The following is a 20,409-nucleotide window of genomic DNA, read 5'->3' as shown; positions in this document are numbered from 1 at the left end:
GCGGTTGAAGCGGTGTTGAATAGCATATCTTATGACAGGTGGATTGGTCGTCGAAGCACCATACCGTGGCCCGCACGTTCACCGGATCTGACGTCCCCGGATTTCTTTCTGTGGGGAAAGTTGAAGGATATTTGCTGTCGTGATCCACCGACAACGCCTGACAACATGCGTCAGCGCATTTTCAATACATGCGCGAACATTACGGAAGGCGAACTACTCGCTGTTGAGAGGAATGTCGTTACACGTATTGCCAAATGCATTGAGGTTGACGGACATCATTTTGAGCATTTATTGCAGTAATGTGGCATTTACAGGTAATCACGCTGTAACAGCATGCGTTCTCAGAAATGATACAAAGGTACATGTATCACATTGGAACAACCGAAATAAAATGTTCAAACGTACCTACGTTCTGTATTTTAATTTAAAAAACCGACCTGTTACCAACTGTTCGTCTAAAATTGTGAGCCATATGTTTGTGACTATTACAGCGCCATCTATCAGAAAGCGAAAAAAGTAATCCAACTAAAACATTCATATTTCTTTACGTACTACACGAATATGTAATAAAAATGGGGGTGGTTCCTTCCATTAACAAAAAGTGCTAAAGTCAGCTACTTGTGTTTCATAAGCTTAACCGTTGTCGCTGCGATGTGCGTTGTGACAGTGTGGCTCTCAACTTGATGTGCCGTAAGTCAATACCGACGTCAGTCAGACGATTACTGTCATGCTCCGCCGGTTGCTTGTGGATATCAGAGTGTGGAGCATTCATTGAAGAATTTACCAGTGGGACGCCAATTCAGGTCCAAGGGTCGTTCGATTTGCCGAGGTTAACGTCCTGTAGGGGAGCAAATGTCTGCTAGGCAGAGTGTAGAACGTAAGGTGGGGCCGCTGGACTCCAGGAATTGAATGGCGAGGGACTGTCTGACATGCCACAGAGAAAGTTGAAAGCATTAAGAAGCGCCCTACTGGCATGTCTAACTGTGGCCAGCTAGCGCCTACACAACAGAGCTGGAAATACGAGTGTCTTCCTACAGCCGGCCGCGGTGGTCTAGCGGTTCAGGCGCTCAGTCCGGAACCGCGCGACTGCTACGGTCGCAGGTTCGAATCCTGCCTCGGGCATGGATGTGTGTGATGTCCTTAGGTTAGTTAGGTTTAAGTAGTTCTAAGTTCTAGGGGACTGATGACCACAGATGTTAAGTCCCATAGTGCTCAGAACCATTTTTTTTGTCTTCGTACAATGATGTGCAAACATTATGAGGAAATGGTTAACGGCGTGTCGGAACTCAGTACACATGGATCAGACAAGTCCTAGGTAGGTTCCCGGAGGTGAGGTGTGTGGCGCCAGGTGTCTTGGGCAGAGGTCAGGCAATGTAAATAAATTACAGGCAGGTGGTTTGCGGTCGCGGATCTGGCATGCTACAGCGCCGTTGGTGCGTTCTATTGGTCCAGATCAGGCGAGTACGATGACCAGCGCATGAGTTGGCTGTCATGCTCCTAAACGCACTGTATCACGATTCTGCCCCGTGATGCCATCAGGGAAGACATCAAGAATGAAGGGCTCTAGTTAGTCACAGGAATCCAGAATGAGATTAACACTCTGCAGCGGAGTGTGCGCTGATATGAAACTTCCTGGCACATTAAAACTGATTGCCGGACCGAGACTCGAACTCGGAACCTTTGTCTTTCTCGGGCAAGTGCTCTACCAACTTTTTGTTCTTTTTTCAATTTCTTCCTTTTTTTAAGCCTCTTAATAAAATGCCACCGCCACTTTTCATCCTATAACAAAAAAATCTGGTCCACTTCAGGCGTTGGCTTCTGACTAAACCTACCCCAGAGAGCTGTCTATAACCAGGGGAAATTTGGGAATTCAAGGTTAGGGCTATCCTTACAAACAAAACAATTTTCATTCGAGGAACACTTGAACCAAGGACCTCTCGTTTCGCAGCTGCTCACGCTAACCACGGGACCACAGCGCTCCTGCCAACTGAGCTACCCAAGCACGATTCACGCCCCGTCCTCACAGCTTTACTTCCGCCAGTACCTCGCCTCCTACCTTCCAAACTTTACAGAAGCTCTCCAGCGAACCTTGGAGAACTAGCACTCCTGAAAGAAAGGATATTGCGGAGACATGGCTTTGTCACAGCCTGGGGGATGTTTCCAGAATGAGATTTTCACTCTGCAGCGGAGTGTGCGCTGATATGAAACTTCCTAACAGATTAAAACTGTGTGCCGGACCGAGGCTGGAACTCGGGACTTTTGCCGTTTCATGTCGGCGCACACTCCGCTGCAGAGTGCAAATCTCATTCTGGAAACATCCCCCAGCCTGTGGCAAAACCATGTCTCCGCAATATCCTTTCTTTCAGGAGTGCTAGTTCTGCAAGGTTCGCAGGAGAGCTTTTGTAAAGTTTGGAAGGTAGGAGGCGAGGTACTGGCGGAAGTAAAGCTGTGAGGATGGGGCGTGAATCATGCTTGGGTAGCTCAGTTGGTAGAGCACTTGCCCGCGAAAGGCAAGGGTCCCGAATTCGACTCTCGGTCTGACACACAGTTTTAATCTGCCAGGAAGTTTCAGTCACAGTAATATTTACATGGACCACAGCTGAAGTGGCGACTTCTGAAACCAAATGTAACAGCAACACCAAATGTAGCGGGAAGAGGTAGAAGGCACCATATTAAGACTCGTCAGAGCTTTCCAAGTGATTTATTATTTCCAACTACAGTGCTGCGTTCCCTTCGGTCAGTGTCACTGGGTCCCGCAATGCTGAGGACACCACTTCACTGTCTACAAAATGGCTTGGCGAGGAATGGATGCCTCAGTGAGCCGTACACGCACTGCTGTGTGTCGGCGTTGTATGGCTGCAGAGTTGTGACGTCATCAGGACGCGCCGGCAGCTGACTCAGCAGTCTCCATCCCCATTGCCTCTGCACTGCTCCACTGGGAGGCGCATGGCGCCCACTGCGTGCTTCTTCACCGTCATGGTTAAGATCGCGGCAACAACAAGGGCCCACGATCTGGTGTCCGAATCTGTGGCCCTCGCCTCGGGATGTCTCCGGTGCACGTTGGGAGCCAAGACGCCTGCCTGCGGTAGGGAACCATGGCGTGGCCCACCACTGCGGACCCCGCATTGGCCTCAGAGGTTCGAACCAGCGACCCGCCATGGACTGGAAAGCTGGCGCCCCATCTGCTGCTGTATGTAGCCGGTGGTGTGACACACCCTGCCGTCCAGGAGAGCTGTAACACTTGAATCGTTTGTTAGTGAACCGGCACCTATTTATATGCGGCTGTGTGCCTCTGTTTTGCCAAACACGCTAATCCATCTCACATACTCATAACACTTAGGTTGGCCAGTGGGCCCTTTCTGCCTGGGACTTGCGCAACGCAAACCGCTGCGTTTACTCTTTTCAGCGGGTCTACAGCTCTGTGGCCTCCATTCTGCTTCGCAAACGCCGATGGTGTAACTTACTGTCAACAGGCCCGTGCCTGGCTGTAATTTGTGCGCTCAGAAATATTGCACCAAAACTGACTTTTCCTATCCCAAACGGTAGTGCCGCTACACAGCTCTTAAAAGGCTTCGATTATTATTACAAGTCTCATGGGAATGAAGGAAATGTCGCCCACAGCCTAATATTGCCTCACCGGCCTGCAGGTTTCGAGCTGCAGTACCGAGTACCGAGTGGGGTAGTGCAGTGGTCAGCACGCAGGACAATGGTTCAAATCCACATCCGGCCGTCCTGATTTAGGTTTCCCGTGATTTCCCTAAATCGCTTCAGGCAAAAGTCAGGTTGATTTCTTAGAAAGGGCACGGCCGATTTCCTTCTCAATCTGTTTCTAATCTGACCCTGTGCTCGGCCTCTAATGACCTCGTTGTCGATGGGACATTAAGCACGAATCTCCTCCTCCTCCTCGAGCAGCTATTCGCCTGGACGACGGCGTATCTGGACACGACCTTTGACCTGGTGTCACAAGTAACGTGATTCATGATACCAGGCTATACGTTTCTGCTGATCTATGTCCAGTCTCCGTGGGACCGTGTTGATTGCAGTAATTGTAATTGACACTGTCGAATTCCCCATGATGACCCGTATCGTTACTACTACGCTTCCTCATTCGTCTCACCTCTGCTCTGCAAAACATAAGGACGAAAATAAGTTTCAGATGACCCTCACTGCCAAGGAACATAGCTCAATGAAACTTGCCCATTGTGAGATAACAGGCGAGTTGTGGCGCCCTGGAAATATTAAATGTTCGGAGTTGGGGCGGCCGCACGTGGTGCCGGACGTTGGCCGAAGCAAGAAGGGTCCAGCCGCGTGGGTGGGAGTGCCAAAGATGGCGGACTTTGTGAAACCTTAATGGCAGACATTTCGTAGTTCGTATAGAAATATAGCCAGGTGAATCATGGTACCTTAAAAAGAAACATGTACATTACCGTTATTTGCACATTGATGTAATCAGATTTTCAATATCGTTATTAGTTTAAAGTTTAGTGTCTGACGGTAAATTATACAAGTAACACACAGCAACTAATTTCCAAAATATAAACGCTTAATCCGAGTGCCGACTTGTGCACTTGTGAGTTTTCCGTGGCTTCTACAGTGAAGCTTGTCGATCTACGTGTCTTTAGAAAGCTATTAGTGTAAACCTAAATTGGTATAAATTACAGGCATGTAACTTGAATAGTACATGAGTTATTGGAGGTCAAAGTGGCCGATTACTATCGATCACGTCAGGCGATGAGTACTCCACAGTGACACGAGAAAACGGTAGCAGCATGCTTATAAATATATTTACTCGTCTATGTCCTTGTTTACATCCGATGTATACTATTCATGAACAAACTGGTTAAATATTTACTGCGTTTTACAAAGCACAGAGACATTAGGCTACTGGCCTACCTTTTGTTTTATTCCTTTGATACATGTTTCTTTAATTTGTTTATGTATCTAATAATGTGTGTTAGAGCGTGTTTTTGGTCCAGCCGTAGGAACATTTATTTAATTTCAAGTTATTTAAATGTAAATCCAGTATTTCGAATGTGTTTCATTATGTTTGTGTGGGTGCGTTAGCTTGAAGACATGGCGCGAGTGCTCTAGCCAGTCACAGCGCTCGTGAATGGGGAGACTGGATGGAAGCGGGGACAGTCGCACAGGACACGAGAAGTGCTGGACGCGACGACGCGACGGACGCACAGTCGCGGGAAGGACTTGGAGAGTGGAGCGGTTTGCGCGTGGTCGCGGCAGAGAGAAATACTTCGGAGTTCCGACTTGTGCATTTGTGAGATTTCCGTGGCTTCTACAGTGAAGACGTAGTGTGCGTTTTGAAGTGAATATCTCGCGAGCTATGTTGTTGTTCATAGCTAATTACGTGCAGTAGGAATCTATTGTATCCCTGTTATTCAACTTATATTATATTTAATTGCTGGACCATCGACACCAATAAGTGTTTTGCAGAAATATACCGCATTCTCAAAAGTACTTATACTATCGTACTCATCATTTAAAGTCGTTACGATAGTGCCTGCAGATTTTATTCAATTGCAATCTTTCATTTATAAATTTATATGTTACTTTCATAATTCGCAATATCCGAGTGATAGAAACCTTCCACCATTAGATTCATGTGTGTATCCTTATTGTACACTGTAGACTCAGCAGTATGTGGCTTGTAATCCGTCGACTACGTATGCCAGCCCCTAGAAAACGAAACCAGCCAAAACTTTTAATATTGCAACCCTTAGTCCTAGGGTGTGTAGTTGAGGGCCACCGCAGCACATCATTTCATATTGTTTGAAAGCCCGCACCATGCACAGAAGGAACTGCTACAGTATATTATAGAAGGTGACTGCAGGAAATACGCAATGTCACGAACAGACACTAACTTCTTTTCAAAGTCAATAATTATACAGAAATCACCGCGATTCATGGTGGTCCAGTGGACGTTACAAAAGGCGTGACGTGCCACTTGATAGGGTGGCCGATCACCACGGACGACAGTGTGTCTTGTACAACGTCCTTCGATGCCGACCGTAACGTTGGTGAGGAGTTCCCGTGGCAGAGCATTACGTTCCGCCGCCAGCGTCGTTGACATCTGCTCACTGGACATCGGTGAATGTGGACGTACTACAGCACGTCTCGCCAACACACGCCACACTTGCTGGATGTTTAAGTCGGGGGAAGGGGCAGGCCGCCCCATTCACCGAACATCCTCTCGTCCCAAGAGCTGTTCGATGCGGTCGCGGTTTGTCATCCACCAGCATGAAGTGAGGGACAAATCCACCCTAGAAAAGAAGCGCATGGGGAAACAGTACAGCGTCACAATACGTTTACCAGCGAGTGTAAAGTGTTCAGAGATTTGGAGGTCAGTACGCCCATGCAACATTGTGTATCTCCACACCATAGCACCTGGTCCAGCAAAACGATCATGCTCAACACTTTCTACGGGTGCATTACACGTTCCCACGATTCGCCAAATGGGGGTACGTCTAGCAAAATGGCTCTGAGCACTATGCGACTTAACTTCTGAGGTCATCAGTCGCCTAGAACTTAGAACTAATTAAACCTAACTAACCTAAGGACATCACACACATCCATGCCCGAGGCAGGATTCGAACCTGTGACCATAGCGGTCGCTCGGCTCCAGACTGTAGCGCCTAGAGCCGCACGGCCACTCCGGCCGGCGGTACGTCTACCATTTGTCTATATTTAGCTGTGGTTATTCCGTGACGTTTCCGCCTGACAATCACATCACCAACAGTCGATTTGGACAGCTGAAATGCCCCTGATAGATTTGTTGTTCAGTTGACATCCAGTGACTACTTCCACGTTTGACTGATCTCTCCTGACCCACCCATTAAGCTGTAACTGACAACACAGCTCTCTAGGCCTCATTTTACACCGGTGGTTTCTCATCTCGTGACACCGAGTAGCCGATTCCGCATACTTGTGACCAGACAGCGTATGGGCACAAACGCAGGAAGCTGGGAGCGGACTGGCAATGGAAGCAGTGCGCCCTTGGGAGAGAGGGCGCGTGAAGATTGCTAGCTCTGCTCCATGTGTACACGTCTTCCCTCATACGCCCGTTTCGCAGCTCGGTGCAGCAATACGGCACGCGCTGGCGACGGTGGTTAGAGACTGCGCACTTCAAATCTGCAGCGGCTAAAACTGAGTAAAAAGTGCAATCTGAGCTGTATACTTTCTCACGACCCTCAGGTGCCATGGTCCTATAAACAAAGAAGTGAGGTATAAAACATCCTGGCAGGTTAAAAGTGTGCACCTGACTGACACTCGAAATCGGGACCTTGGCCATTCGTGGACAAGTGCTCTACCATCTGAGCTAGCCAAGCACGACTCACAATCCGTCGTCTCGGCTTTAATTTCGCCAGTACCTGGTCTCCTACCTTCCCAACTTCACAGAAGCTCTACTGCAGACCTTGCAAAACTAGAACTCCTCGAAGAAAGGATAATGCGGAGACACGGCGTTGCCTCAGCCGGGGCCGGCCGCTGTGGCCGAGCTGTTCTAGGCGCTTCAGTCCGGAACCACGCGGCTTCTACGGTCGCAGGTTCGAATCCTGCCTCGAGCATTGATGTGTGTGATGTCCTTAGGTTAGTTAGGTTTAAGTTGTTCTAAGTCTAGGGGACTGATGACCTCAGATGCTAAGTCCCACAGTGCTTACAGCCATTTGAACCCAGCCGGGGGCACGTTTCCAGAACGAAATTTTCACTCTGTAGCGGAGTGTGCTCTGATATGAAACTTCCTGACAGATTAAAACTGTGTGCCGGACCGAGACTCGACCACGGGACCTTTGTAGTGAGGTCGGGTCTTGAGTGGTGCTTGGGTAGCTCAGCTGGACGCCGGGACGGTAGTTCAGCGTGTTCGGTCAGGGGGTTAGCTGCTCTCTCTAATAATAAAAAAAAATGGAGTTAATGTATCAACGATGAGCTTCAACAAGTATCACAGGACGTCTGCCCTGAACAAATACGATCAATTACGAACACAAAGAGATTAACAAAAAATAAGAAAAATAAAGAAGGTAGAGCATTTGCCCGCGAAAGGCAAACGTCCCGAGTTCGAGTCTCGGGCCGGCACACAGTTTTAATCTGTCAGGAAGTTTCATAACAGCGCACACTCCGCTGCACAGCAAAAATTTCATTCTGCAAATGCGGTACAATAATACTACGAAATACACTACTGGCCATTAAAATTGCTGCACCAAGAAGAAATGCAGATGATAAATGGGTATTCATTGGACAAATATATTATATTAGAACTGACATGTGATTACATTTTCACGCAATTTGGGTGCGTAGATCCTGAGAAATTAGTACCCAGAACAACCATCCCTGATCGTAATAACGGCCTTGATACGCCTGGGCATTGAGTCTAACGAGCTTGGATGGCGTGTACAGGTACAGCTGCCCATGCAGCTTGAACACGATACCACAGTTCATCAAGAGTAGTGACTGGCGTATTGTGACGAGCCAGTTGTTCGGCCACCATTCACTAGACATTTTCAATTGGTGAGAGATCTGGAGAATGTGCTGGCCAGGGCAGCAGTCGAACATTTTCTGCATCCAGAAAGGCCCGTACAGGACCTGCAACAAGCGGTCGTGCATTATCCTACCGAAATGTAGGGTTTCGCAGGGATCGAATGAAGGGTAGAGCCACGGGTCGTAACACATCTGAAATGTAACGTCCACTGTTCAAAGTGCCGCCAATGCGAACAAGAGGTGACCGAGACGTGTAACCAATGGCACCCCATACCATCACGCCGGGTGATACGCCAGTATGGCGATGACGAATACACGCTTCCAATGTGCGTTCACCGCGATGTCGCCAAACACGGATGCGACCATCATGATGCTGTAAACAGAACCTGGATTCATCCGAAAAGATGACATTTTGCCATTCGTGCACCCAGGTTGGTCGTTGAGTACACCATCGCAGGCGCTCCTGTCTGTGATGCAGCGTCAAGGGTAACCGCAACCATGGCCTCCGAGCTAATAGCCCATGTTGCTGCAAACGTCGTCGAACTGTTCGTGCAGATGGTTGTTGTCTTGCAAACGTCCCATCTGTTGACTCAGGGATCGAGACGAGGCTGCACGATCCATTACAGCCATGCAGATAAGATGCCTGTCATCTCGACTGCTAGTGATATGAGGTCGTTGGGATCCAGCAGGGCGTTCCGTATTACGCTCCTGAACCACCGATTCCATATTCTGCTAACAGTCATTGGATCTCGACCAACGCGAGCAGCAATGTCGAGATACGAAAAACCGCAATCGAGATAGACTACTATCAAAGCGGAAACGTGATGATACGCATGTCTCCTCCTTACACAAGGAATTACAACAACGTTTCACCAGGCAACGCCGGTCAACTACTGTTTGTGTATGAGAAATCAGTTGGAAACTTTCCTCATGTCAGCATGTTGTAGGTGTCGCCACCGGCGCCAACCTTGTGTGAATGTTCTGAAAAGCTAATAATTTGCATATCACAGCATCTTCTTCCTGTCGGTTAAATTTCGCGTCTGTAGCACGTCATCTTCGTGGTGTAGCAATTTTAATGGCCAGTAGTGTAACTGGTGAAGAATTTTATATCGTCATAAACATATACAACTGAGCATACACAACAGAATTATGTTAACACTTGTCTAGCTTATACTGTACTTGTGACTCAGTTTTAGTGAACGAACACAATATTCCTAACCTGTTATCCCTTAGACCAGTAGCAGTTTCAGTTTGCCTGTCCAGCTTCTTCCAAGGGCAAAATAAATTTGATCCTGAAAATTTGGAGCAATATTTGACCGACTTTAAAACTAAAATGCTCTCATAATCTAGTCTTTAAGAGGTACACTTTTATGTTAAAAGCGTTTCATACTAAGACACGTGTTACAGTAAGAGACTCAGCGTTTGTCTTCAGGCAACGTGACTGGTGGGACGCAAGTACCCAGGCTACGTTCGCCCAGGATTTAACAATCAGAGTCTCGGCGGCTTCCGACAAATTTTACACATAGTTCCAATCTTTTCTCTCTCATACTAACAACTATAAGGGGAAAAAGTTTCTCCATTATCACATTTTGATTGCTGATGCAGTCAAACTTCAGCGTAAGGCGGGCTGTTCTAATTTTTCACTTCTTTAGTGCTGATTCTCTTCACAACACCGTTTTCAGAAAGCTTCCACATATATCGCTGAATGTACATGCAAAATTATGTTACTGTACGAAAAGTAGTTCAGGAAATGCGACATCATGGTTAATGAGAGGCGTGACTACACACACAGTGTTTGATAATGAGAGTACTTCGCAAGTGCCAACAAACTTTAAACATAATTTTAATCCTTTGCTAAGCTTTTTCTCACTTATATTTTTAAAGTAAAATACCTAACACATTATCTAATTTGTGATCAGAAGTTGGGACCTGTTTTATACATGGAAGTTCAATTCTTTAAAGAATCGGGAATTTAGTGGTATAACTTAAGAAACGTAGTTGTAATATACTAACATATTAACACAACGTAGCTGGATACTATCGTCATTTTGTTGAGCTGAATTCATGCGTGATCAATTAAAAATTTGTAATAGTAGACATGCTATTATAACTAGGGATTTCGGAACCAGATCTTAAACTGCAAGGCATATCAAGGGACTCCGGCCACAATTTATTGGTTATGAACTGTAGATTAAAACTGAAGAAATCGCAAAAAGGTAAGAAATTAAGGATATGAGACTTGGATAAGTTGAAAGAACCGGACTTAGATGAGAGTTTCAGAGGGAGTATTAGACAACGATCGACTGAAACGGGAGAAAGGAATAAAGTAGAAGATGAAACGGTGAAGGCGGCAGAGGATCAAATAGGGAAAAAGACAAAGCCTAGTAGGAATACCTGGATATCGCGGGAGATATTGAATTTAATAGATGAAAGAGGAAAAGTCAATACAAAGGTCTGAATAAACGTAACTGACAAGAAGTGCAAAACGCCTAACCAGGAATGACTAGAGAACAAATGCAACGATGTAGAAGCATTTATAAGCAAGGAGAAGACAGATACCGCCTACAGGAAAATTAAGAGACCTTTGGAGAAAAGAGAACCACCTGTACGAATATCAGGGTCTCAGATGCAAAGCAGCTCTAAGCAAAGAAGGGAAAGCTCATAGGTGGCTCATATAGAGTGGCTACGCAAGGGAAATGAACTTGAAGGCAATATTATGGAAGCGAATGAGGCGTAAAGGAACATGGGATAGGAGATGAGATACTTCGAGAATAATATGACAGAGCACTGAAACACCTAAGTCGAGGCAAGGCTCCTGGAGTAGACGGCATTCAGTCAGATATCCTTGGGAGAACTAGCCATAATAAAACTATTCCACTTGATGTGCAAGATGTATGAGACAGGCGAACTACCTTGAAAACGAACGTAATAATTCCAATCCCAAAGAGAAAGCAGATGCTGACACGTGTGATTATTACCCAACTATCAGTTTAATAAGCATGGGTGCAAAATACTAACGCGAATTATTTGCAGGTAAGTGAAAAAACTGACAGAAGCCGACCTCAGGGAAGATCAGTTTGGATGCTGGACAAACATGTGAGGCAATATTGATCTTGCGACCTATATTGGATGACAGGTTAAGGAAAGGTGAACCTACGTTCATAGCTTTTGTAGATTTGGAGAAAGCTCTTCTTGAGTGAAATACACTGTTTTAATCTCTGAATGTAGCATGGGTAAAATATAAGGAGCTGAAGTTTATTTATAACTTGTACAGAAACGAGATGGCAATTATAAAAGTCGAAGGGCGAGAAAGGGAAGCTCTGGTTGAGAAGAGAGCGAGACAGGGTTGTAGTCTACCACCGTTGTTACTTGATCTGCACACAGAGCAAGCTGTAAAGGAACCAAAGGAAAATTTGGAGAAGAAATTAAAGTTCAGGGAGAAGAAATAAAATCTTTGAGGTTTGCGGATGACACTGCAATTCAGTTCGAGACAGCAAAGGAATTGGAAGAGCATTTGAGCGGAATGGACAGTGTTATGAAGGGAGAATATAAGATGAATATCAACAAATGCAAAACGAGGATAATGGAATGTAGTGGAAAGAAGTCAGGCGTTGCTGAAGGAATTAGGTTAGGAAACGAGACACTTGAAAACTACTTTAACCTAACAAACCGAAAGACATTACACGCATCCATGCCCGAGGCAGGATTCGAACCTGCGACCGTAGCAGCACCGCGGTTCCGGACTGAAGTGGGACGAAAAGAGAATAGAAGCTTTCGAAATGTGGTGCTACAGAAGAAGGGCGAAGATTAGGTGGGTCGATCACGTAACTAATGAGGAGGTACTGAATAGAATTGGGGAGAAGAGGAATTTGTGGCAGAGTTTGGCTAGAAGAAGGGATCGGTAGGTAGTCCACTTTCTGAGGTATCAATGGATCACCGATGTAGTACTGGAGGGAAGCGTGGAGGGTAAAAATCGTAGAGGGAAACCGAGAAACGAATACAATAAGCAGATTCAGAAGGATGTAGGTTGCAGTAGATACTTGAAGTTTGCACCGGATAGTGTAGCAAGGACAGCTGCATGAAACCAGTCTCTCGACTGAAGATCGCAACAACAACAACAACGCGTTCTTCTGCCCGCCCCCCCCCCCCCCCCCCCCCCTGCAGTGGCTGCGACACGGCCGGCGCGGCGCAGCGTCTACCGGTTCCTCGCGGCTCGCCGCCCGCCAAACACGCGCGCGTCCTTCGGGCAGCGCGAATTTCCCGCCCGCCGTTTACGCAACGCGCGAATTCTGACCGGTTTTCTCTTCTATCGCGACGCGCGCTGTCCTACTCGCCATTTTCGCAAAACCGGCCAGAAATGAAACCGCCTGTCCTACTTTGTCACTCACAGCAGCTATTCTTCGATTACGTCAAACAGTACAGAGCGAAGACGCGTTTGACGTCCCTCGCCGACACTCCTAGGCGTTTTGCCTGTATCCGAAACAGCTGGGAGTCTACGAATTATTCGCGAATTGTTGATGAAGGCAGCCCGTCTCCGCTAAGTCGCTGTCCTCGTGACTGTTTTAAGATAGGGTCCACCTGCCAAGGTTGGTATCCTGTTCCCAGCCACTCATTACCTCGTTCATAGATTGCACGCTAAATCACACTCGTAGAAGGTTACTTCCCGCTCAGGGTCTCAGGACAACTCAATAGTCTTTTCTTCATCTCAGTCTCCAAATCAGTATAAAAAACGAAAAACGTCGGCCAATGCTAGTAACAATATTGCCGATGTGTAAGCAAAAAATGTACAGAAACATTAAGAATGAATGTGTTAGCCTTTTGCGAAAAAACTATTAATAACTTCGCCTGTATCTACTCTCACCGAATCAGCATAAAGTGCGTGGCTGCGGGTACGTTCTACTGTAACACATACGAGGATCGTTCAATAAGTAATACCCCACATTTTTTTCTCAGAACATATTTATTGTTAAGGGTCAGAATTTGGTGAACAGGCTCCTCGTCTTTCATGCTCTCCTCGGCATTGCTCCCTCTCAACCTCTGCCTGTCAGTGATATCTTGATTATTTTCCTTCAGTAGCCATTTTCATGTGGAATCTCTCATTTGTAAATCTGAGTTTGATACAAATGTAACAAGTGTGTATGCAAACGGTTTCTGTGATGAGTGGTACTCTGAAATCCTCGCAGATGTCATACGTGGATACAGAACGACGAAAGCAACACAAGAAGAAGCTGTCTATGGAGGCCGTAGAGAATCTGGAGAAGTGGTCCAGAATAAGATGGTCTCAATAAATCAGCTGCGCAAGTTGGAAACAAATTTCTCAATCAGTCTTGAAGAGTAGATTTTTGAGTACTCGTACTTACGGTGAGAGCCTTGGATAGTCTTTGGGTCGTTAAGGATTCGAACCGCACGTTATCTGATATTTACTCCAGTGAACAAATGGTTCAAACGGACTTAACATCTGATGTCATCAGTCCCCTAGACTTGTTGTGGTTGTTGTTGTCTTCAGTCCTGAGACTGGTTTGATGCAGTTCTCCATGCTACTCTATCCTGTGCAAGCTTCTTCATCCCCCAGTACTTTCTGCAACCTACATCCTTCTGAATTTGCTTAGTGTATTCATCTCTTGGTCTCCCTCTACGATTTTTACCCTCCTCGCTGCCCTCCAGTGCTAAATTTGTGATCCCTTGATGCCTCAGAACATGTCCTACCAACCGGTCCCTTCTTCTTGTCAAGTTGTACCACAAACTCCTCTTCTACCCAATTCTATTCAATACCTCCTCATTAGTTATGTGATCTACCCATCTAATCTTCAGCATTCTTCTGTAGCACCACATTTCGAAAGCTTTTGTTCTCTTCTTGTCCAAACTATTTATCGTCCATGCTTCACTTCCATACATGGCTACACTCCATACAAATACTTTCAGAAACGACTTCCTGTCACTTAAATCTATACTCGATGTTAACAAATTTCTCTTCTTCAGAAACGATTTCCTTGCCATTGCCAGTCTACATTTTATATCCTCTCTATTTCGACCATCGTCAGTTATTTTGCTTCCCAAATAGCAAAACTCCTTTACTACTTTAAGTGTCTCATTTCCTAATCTAATTCCCTCAGCATCACGCGACTTAATTCGACTACATTCCATTACCCTCATTTTGTTTTTGTTGACGTTCATCTTATATCCTTTCAAGACACTGTCCATTCCGTTCAACTGATCTTCCAAGTCCTTTGCTGTCTCTGACAGAATTAGAATGTCATCGGCGAACCCCAACGTTTTTATTTCTTCTCCATTGACTTTAATACCTACTCTAAATTTTTCTTTTGTTTCCTTTACTGCTTGCTGAATATACAGATTGAATAACATCGGGGACAGGCTACAACCCTGTCTCACTCCCTTCCCAACCGCTGCTTCCCTTTCATGCCCCTCGACTCTTGTTACTACCATCTGGTTTCTGTACAAATTGTAAATAGCCTTTCGCTCCCTGTATTTTACCCTTGCCACCTTTAGAATTTGAAAGAGAGTATTCCAGTCAACATTGTCAAAAGCTTTTTCTAAGTCCACAAATGCTAGAAATGTTGGTTTGCCTTCCCTTAATCTATTTTCTAAGATAAGTCGTGGGGTCAGCATTGCCTCACGTGTTCCAACATTTTTGCGGAATCCAAACTGATCTTCGCTGAGGTTGGCTTCTACCAGTTTTTCCATTCATCTGTAAAGAATTCGCGTTAGTGTTTTGCAGCTGTGACTTATTAAACTGATAGTTCGGTAATTTTCACATCTGTCAACACTTGCTTTCTTTGGGATTGGAATTGATATATTCTTCTGGAAGTCTGAGGGTATTTCGCCTGTCTCATACATCTTGCTCACCAGATGGTAGAGTTTTGTCAGGACTGGCTCTTCCAAGGCTGTCAGTAGTTGTAATGGAATGTTGCCTACTCCCGGGGCCTTGTTTCGACTCAAGTCTTTCAGTGCTCTGTCAAACTCTTCACGCAGTATCGTATCTCCCATTTCATCTTCATCTACCTCCTCTTCCATTTCCAAAATATTGTCCTCAAGTACATCACCCTTGTATAGGCCCTCTATATACTCCTTCCACCTTTCTGCTTTCCTTTCTTTGCTTAGAACTGGGTTTCCATCAAAGCTCTTGATATTCATGCAAGTGGTTCTCCTTTCTCCAAAGGTCTCTTTAATTTACCTGTAGGCAGTATCTATCTTACCCCTAGTGAGATAAGCCTCTACATCCTTACATTTGTCCTCTAGCCATCCCTGCTAAGCCATTTTGTACTTCCTGTCGATATCATTTTTGAGACGTTTGTATTCCTTTCTGCCTGCTTCATTTACTGCATTTTTATATTTTCTCCTTTCATCAATTCAATTCAATATTTTTTCTGTTACCCAAGGGTTTCTACTAGCTCTCGTCTTTTTACCTATTTGATCCTCTGCTGCCTTCACTATTTCATCCCTCAAAGCCACCCATTCATCTTCTACTGTATTTATTTCCCCCATTCCTGTCAATTGTTCCCTTATTCTCTCCCTGTAACTCTGTACAACCTCTGGTTTAGTCAGTTTATCCAGGTCCCATCTCCTTAAATTCCCACGTTTTTGGAGTTTTTCAGTTTTAATCTACAGTTCAAAACCAATAGATTGTGGGCAGAGTCCACATCTGCCTGGAAATGTCTTACAATTTAAAACCTGGTTCCTAAATCTCTGTCTTACCATTATATAATCTATCTGATACCTTCTAGTAACACCAGCATTCTTCCAGGTATACAACCTTCTTTTATGATTCTTGAACCAAGTTTTAGCTATGATTAAGTTGTGCTCTGTGCAAAATTCTACCAGATGGCTTCCTCTTTCATTTCTCTCCCCCAATCTATATTCACCCACTATGTTTCCTTCTCTCCCTTTTCCTACTCTCGAATTCTAGTCACCCATGAAAATTAAATTTTCGTCTCCCTTCACTACCTTAATAATTTCTTTTATCTCATCATACATCTCATCAATTTCTTCATCATCTGCAGTGCTAGTTGGCATATAAACTTGTACTACTGTAGTAGGCATGGGCTTCGTGTCTATCTTGGCCACAATAATGCGTTCACTATGCTGTTGGTAGTAGCTTACCCGCACTCCTATTTTTTTATTCATTATTAAACCTACTCCTGCATTACCCCTATTTGATTTTGTATTTATATCCCTGTATTCACCTGACCAAAAGTTTTGTTCCTCCTGCCACCAACTTCACTAATTCCCACTATATCTAACTTCAACCTATCCATTTCCCTTTTTAAATTTTCTAAACTACCTGCCCGATTAAGGGATCTAACATTCCACGCTCCGATCCGTAGAATGCCAGTTTTCTTTCTCCCGATAACGACGTCCTCTTGAGTAGTCCTCGCCCGGAGATCCGAATGGGGGACTGTTTTACATCCGGAATAATTTACCCAAGAGGACTCCATCATCATTTAACCATACAGTAAAGCTGCATGCCCTCGGGAAAAATTACGGCTGTAGTTTCCCCTTGCTTTCAGCCGTTCGCAGTACCAGCACAGCAAGGCCGTTTTGGTTAGTGTTGCAAGGCCAGATCAGTCAATCATCCAGACTGTTGCCTCTGCAACTACTGAAAAGGCTGCTGCCCCTCTTCAGGAACCACACGTTTGTCTGGCCTCTCAACATATACCCCTCCGTTGTGGTTGCACCTACGGTACGGCCATCTGTATCGCTGAGGCACGCAAGCCTCCCCACCAACGGCAAGGTCCATGGTTCATAGGGGTAGACTAGACTTAGAACTACTGAAACCTAACTAACCTAAGGACATCACACGCATCCATGCCCGAGGTAGGTTACGAACCTGGGACCGCAGCGGCAGCGCGTTTCCAGACTGAAGCGCCTAGAACCGCTCGGTCACAGCGGCCGGCCTCCGATGAACACCGAGGCGGTACTCACGCCCGTGCAATGGGAGCGATTTGCAGACGCGAGAAGCTCCGTGCTTGATGATGGCGACTAGCGGTTATCTGTTTCCTAGCATTAATCTCAACACTCGCGCTTAGTCTCTGAGGAGAATGCAGTGCTGAGCCGAAACGTCACGATCACCTGTTTAGCGCAGTCCATGTCTGGGAAGGCAGTACGGCGGCGAGTCTGCGTGGCACGGATTACAGATGTCCTCGCTAGGTTTCCAGAAGTGCCCCTCTTCAGGAACCACACGTTTGTCTGGCCTCTCAACAATCTTGCACGCACAAACAGATCATAGATATCTCAAAAATTACACCTTAAAGTTGGCAATAACATTCGATCTCTGGCAATAACATTCGACAGTCGGCAACACAAACCTAAACATAGCATCAAAACAAGTGTTCAGTTCCTAGCGCTGTGAAGTGTGGAAAACAAAAGAACGTTAGAAGAAGAAGAACAGAGCCGAAAATGGAACAAAAATACAACATGTAGAACATCATCCATGGATCCTGTAAGTAGGATTTAAAATATTACTACGCCATAGAGAAGCCAACCACCAGAACTGTTTATAACCTATACATACATGCTCCAAAATGTAAACTAAATAGTATAAATATGTACATATTCAATGCCACTGAACATGCCTTGCAAAGAATAAAGGCGAAATGCGTATGACAGGAAAATTTCATACAGTCGTAGTTATACGATCCAAAAATAAAAATTATCAACATACCGTAATTTTGTCGCTGACGTTAGTGGGGGAGGGGGCGGGCGGTGTCGCCATGTGTTAACGCCGGAAGTTAAGATGTTTTGTGTCAATCTCTCTAATGTTACGGTATTAGATTGCGTACTTCTGCGTCTTGTTAGTTTACTTTTTATTATTTCGTTTTGCTTTCGCGGCACATCGCATTTGTTGCATTACGTCTTGGATACTATATCCAATGAGCCTTCTTCCAGAAGAGATGTCAGATACCTGAAAGTAGACAATGATTTACGTTGTACTGTAGGTGATCAGTGAAGAAGCCTGCACCCTGTATAAATTAGACTATAAACTGTTTTCATTACAGCGCCATCTATCACAAAGCGAAAAAAGTGGCCAAACTAAAACATTCATATTTCTTTACGTACTACACGAATATGTAATAAAAAATGGGGGTTCCTATTTAAAAAAAACGCAGTTGATATCCGTTTGATCTGTGGCAGCACCATCAAGCGGGCCAACCATAGCGTCATCTGGTTTCCCCCTAGAAGCTAGACGAGTTACGTTCTTTGTAGTTTTTTCGTTTGTTGCTTATTTCATGAGATATTTGGCCCGGTCACTATCAGTGGACCACCACGTATACATACAAACACATCAACCACATTTATAGGACCATACATTGGGCTGATTTTTATTTTTTCGTTGCTCTTTTTCTTTTTAAGTATCAAATAATGACAAAAAGAACTCCATTTTTCTCCTTCAATAGGCCTAAGTTCTTCAGTGTTAAGAAAAAAAAGAAATGAAGACACGTAATGAAAACAGTTTATAGTCTAATTTATACAGAGCGTAGGCTTCTCTGTTCAGTTACAGTACACCACCCTGTATATATTCTCTAGCAAATAAATGTCGATGTTTCGAAATGTCTGGAGAACACTTTTCTCGTTTCCACGTTTCAGCAGTTTACCAAACAAACTTTATCGATAGCATCCATGGTGAACCTTGCTTTGGCAGCCGGCCGTTGTGGCCGAGCGGTTCTAGGCGCTACAGCCTGGAACCGCGCGACCGCTACGGTCGCAGGTTCGAATCCTGCCTCGGGCATGGATGTGTGTGATGTCCTTAGGTTACTTAGGTTTAAGTAGTTCTAAGTTCTAGGGGACTGATGACCTCAGCTGTTAAGTCCCATAGCGCTCAGAGCCATTTGAACCTTTCTTTGGTCTTAAATAAACTTTATTTCCGTTACTATATTCTGACTTATTGCATCACGGTTGGTGTCGCATAATGTAACTTTTACCATTCGGTACTGGGCTAAGCAATATGACGTGGTGTTGACGTTGTGTCCAACGTGAACCCTCGACCATTTGACGGTGACGTCGCCTGACGTCCGTTCTCTTGCGTTCTGTTGATGTCCAGTGTGAGTCGGCCAAGAGGCGATTGGCTCCAGAGCTAGCGGTGCCTGTCCAGGGCATGAATGCAGAATAAGGGGAGATGGCACTGTAAGTTGTTTTGAAGTCAGTGGGCGAGGCCTGTAGTCATCTTGGACCCCCCAAAACATTAGCAGACGAGTGTTTACAATTGCTTCGTGTTCGTTATTTCTGTCTGGTGCACGCGATATTTATTTTACATAGTAAATGTTACACTGTTTTAGTGAACAGCACAGCATAATGAACGCAAATTCAAACGTTCTTCTGGTCTTAAATGCGTATTCGGTACAATAATACGGCACGAAAATATGACGCTTCTGGTCTCAGTACTGTAATTCCTTTTTGTTTATACACTTAGAATAAACGAGAAGAGAAGTATGTGCTATGAAAAGCGTGCTTTCTAAATCCATTTCTATTCACTTTCATTGTGTTTGTGTCGATAATTGATAAAGCCAGAACTCCAAAAGCAATGATTGATAGTTTAGAGGCACCGATTTGTATTCGTTGCATTTTCAAGTCAAATGCAAATTTTAAATGTTCAAGTTTGCAAGAAACTCACTTTATTTCCTTTGATGTCCCATAGATGTATGCAGGGATGATATAAACAAGACAGCTGTTATGTCAACAAAGTGTAAGATTCGTTAAATTACGAAGGAAAAGAATGGGATTTAAGATTGTCAGGCCCATTGTAGTTTACACATCTGGTTTGTTCGTAAATTGTACCTACCAAGCGACATTCAGTGTGGCAAATAACAGCAGTTTACAGGGTAACACGACAATACAGTGATTAATGCAATGATCTAAATAGCCTGGACTTAGGTAGGGAACTTTGCTTTAATAAATATGTAACCCTTTAAG

This window comes from Schistocerca serialis, chromosome 4 (genome assembly GCF_023864345.2).
Source record: "Schistocerca serialis cubense isolate TAMUIC-IGC-003099 chromosome 4, iqSchSeri2.2, whole genome shotgun sequence".
Lineage (NCBI taxonomy): Eukaryota > Metazoa > Arthropoda > Insecta > Orthoptera > Acrididae > Schistocerca > Schistocerca serialis.
The sequence above is the reverse complement of the archived record's forward strand: the minus strand, read 5'-3'. Positions refer to the sequence as shown.